General features: G+C 40.3%; 1 protein-coding gene across 1 annotated transcript in view; it reads left to right on the top strand.

The window, feature by feature from the left end:
* Positions 1-3,581, top strand: part of RSRC1 (arginine/serine-rich coiled-coil 1) — a 351,732-nt gene that overhangs the window by 208,548 nt on the left and 139,603 nt on the right. The window lies entirely within an intron of this gene.

Here is a 3,581-nt window from a genome sequence, read left to right as displayed (position 1 = left end):
CATATTACCTCTTTATTATATAGGATTGTTTTTGTTTTAATTTGATTAAGTTTAATTTATTGATCTTTGTCTTTTATGGATGGTACTTTTAGTGGCATATTTAAGAATTTTTTTGGCTAACCTTACATCATAAAGACTTTCTCTTACATTTTCTTCTATAAGTTTTATATTTTTACATTTTAGATTTAAGATTATGATCTATTTTAATTTAACTTTTGTATAAGATGTGAGTTTTAGATTGAAGTTTTCATTGAGCCAAAGGAAACAAGGTAAATGAAATTTTATAATTACATTGTGCTAAATCATTAGTCAGTTTGTTCTAGATACCACTTAATCTTAAAATACTATGTGTTTTATTTATTAACAAGAGACCATAATTTTCTTATAAAATAAGAATTCTTATAAAATAAGAATTCTGTTTTACTGTCAAAAGTAATTTCAGACTACCAAATGACAGTAGTTATATATTTGTATGCCTTGATTGAGAAAATATATATGTACTTATGATTTAAGGATGGCTTGCATTTACTTCTTGCATTCTGACCCAAAATATTCACAGTATAAATGATATGCTAGCTTCATAAATCACTAATAGAAGTTACTTACCATACAGGGATAAAAATTGGTAAGTATTTTGACTGTGAGTCTCTTTATTTAGCCCTCTATATTACCTTAAAGGTCACTTATATTTTATACTAGAGGCCTAATGCACAAAAATTTGTGCACTGGAGGGTGGGGGGTTCCCTCGGCCCGGCCTACACCCTCTCACAATCAGGGAGTCCTCAGGGGATGTCCTACTGATGGCTTAGGCCTGCTCCCCAGGGGGGAACAGCCTAAGCTACAGTCTGGCCTCCCTCTGAGGGAGGCGACCTTGCCAGCCGATCAGGGAATGGCACCACCACTGCCGCCGCCTGGCCTCTGTCTGCGGGAGGTGACCAAACAGGATCACCCGCCATTGCCGCCCGGCCTCCCTCTGCGGGAGGCGACCAGATGAGCTGATGGTGACCGGATGGTGCCGGCCTCCCCCATAACCCTTCCGCTGCCGCTGGTCACACCCTCCTCCCCATCACCGTTCCCTCCCTCTGCCTGTTGAAATGCGCCTTGGCTGGCCTTGGCACTGCTTGCTGGCCCTACCTTGGCTGGCCTGGCACCACATGCTCACTGGCCCAGCCCCCTGCCCACTGGTTGTTCTGCTATTCAGTCAATTTGCATATTATACTTTTATTATACAGGATATTAACCAAATTCATTTTATCTTTAGTTATGTAGAAAACAAGATACATTAAAATGTTTCTTTTTATAGTGTTTTAAACTATAGGCTAAAGCTAGTTAATGTGATTTCTATCATTTACATAATATACATTCATTCTTTAGTGGCATTTTGTTTTGAAAAATATGTTTTAGTTCATAAATTGAGTGTAAAAAAACTCTTGCTTTAAAGGAAAATATTTATGATGCTTAGTTCAGAAAATATTTTTTCATCAATACAACTATAAAGAATTTCATTTCATAGTTTTATACAGTTTTCTTTGATGTCTTGATCTTTTAATATGATTTTGAAGCATATTATAATACAAATCTGACAGTCCAAATCTCACAGTGTATAACTTATTTATATCAGTCCCAGCTGTCACTCCTTGTTATTTAAAATTTAACATTGTAAATTCTATTAAGGATAAAAGCTAGGTTCTGTGTATTTGAGAAACTTTCAAAATATTATGACAGTTTTCAAATTTAAAGACATATATTGGTCTGGATAAGGAAAGGACAGACTTTAGTAAGATGTAACATTATTTATTAATTTCTTCTTATTGAAAATATGTTTTCTCCAGCTTTTCCCTCTTATCAATAACACTGTGATGTACATCTTGTTACAAATTGTGTTTTCCTTTTTTTATTGTTTTCTTGGGATTGGTTCTATAGAAATGAGGTTAGAGGGTATTAATCTTTAGAGCTGCTTTTTATACATTTTTGCTAAATTTTTTTCCAAAAAATCTGTGCTACTTTTCATTGCCACTGTTAATCAACCATTTTTACCAGACTTTGCTTTTTTATTCCAGTTACATGAATATATGCTTCATTGTATGACTCGCTGTATGTATTATACCCATTTGAAAAATATCTAGTACTGCCTTTAATGAGAACCTGTGGCCTGAAGAGAGGAAGCAGGTGGATGGATAGGGGAGTAGCATATAAGCAAATATAGGTCTTATTGTCAAAGTTTCAGGTCTCCTTTCAGTGATGAATTCCAGGTGTCCTTTGTATTATTAAACATAAACAAATGAAATAAAGAGAGGGGAATAAAAGAACTTGAGCTCAGTCTGGTAAGGCTTGCACTTAAAGTCTCCTCTAGGCCTAAGATTGAGGTAGGTGGGCAGGAAGGTTTGCCAAATCATGCCTGTTCTGTCACATTGGAGTTTAGTTGAGTTTCCACAGAAAACATTTTCAACTTTGGGGCCTTGGAATCAGGTACAGGGAAAGACAAGGCTGTATGCTGGATTCTTGAGACAGGGTTTATTTCAGCCTTATAATTACTACTAGTGGCCCAGTGCACGGATTCATGCACATTGAAAGGAAATTAATTAGAAGAAATATTTTAATATCGCTATTTGCCCTTTCTGTATAATAGAAGTGTCACCCAAATTCATGATTGACAATGACAGATTGAAACACACGTGTGCAAGTGGTGCCAGCAAGAGCTTTTTATGTATTGCGCATGTGTGAGTCAACGTTTATTTTTAAACTAGAGGCCCGATGCACAAAATTTGTGCATGGGGGTAGTATCCCTCAGTCCGGCCTGAGCCCTCTCGCAATTCAGGACCCCTCGGGGGATGTCCGACTACTGGTTTAGGCCTGATCAGCAGTCAGACTTCCCTCTTGCAATCCGGGACCCCTTGCTCCTAACAGAACCCCCACCTTCCCCCTCCTTACTGCCCACCTGCTCACTCCTAACCGCCTGCCTGCTCACTCCTTACAGCTTGGCTCGCTGCTCCTTGGCACTGCCGCAGAGGTGGAAGAGGCTCTGACCACTGCCATTGTGCTCGCCAGCTGTGAGCCCAGCTTCTGGCTGAGCAGCACTCCCGCTCACTGACAACCAGGGGGCAGCTCCTGCATTGAGCGTCTGCCCCCTGGTGGTCAGTGTGTGTCATAGCGACCAGTTGTTGTGGTCGTTCTGCCAGAAGGGTCGCTGGGCTTTTAATAGATTGCCAGTGACCCTCTGGTCAGTCACTTAGCCTTTTATATATATTGATAATTTGGCTGATAGGATTTATATATAGAAACTTGCTGATTATACGTAGTCTTTTCCTCTAACTTGGGGCCCAGAAGAAAGTTTTATATATAACCATTGCATTATTATTGATTTACTAGGGGCCCAGTGCGCGAAATTCGTGCACTGGGTGTGTGTGTGTGTGTGTGTGTGTGTGTTGGGGGGGGAATGTCCCTCAGCCCAGCCTGCCCCCTCTCACATACTGGAAGCCCTCAGGCGTTGCCCCCCATCACCCTCAAATCGCAGGATCGGCCCCTTGCCCAGGCCTGACACCTCTGCCAGAGGTGTCAGGCCTGGGCAGGGGACCCTCATT

The sequence above is a fragment of the Myotis davidii genome, unplaced genomic scaffold (genome assembly GCF_000327345.1).
Source record: "Myotis davidii unplaced genomic scaffold, ASM32734v1 scaffold570, whole genome shotgun sequence".
In the NCBI taxonomy this organism is placed as follows: domain Eukaryota; kingdom Metazoa; phylum Chordata; class Mammalia; order Chiroptera; family Vespertilionidae; genus Myotis; species Myotis davidii.
The sequence above is the reverse complement of the archived record's forward strand: the minus strand, read 5'-3'. Positions and strand labels throughout refer to the sequence as shown.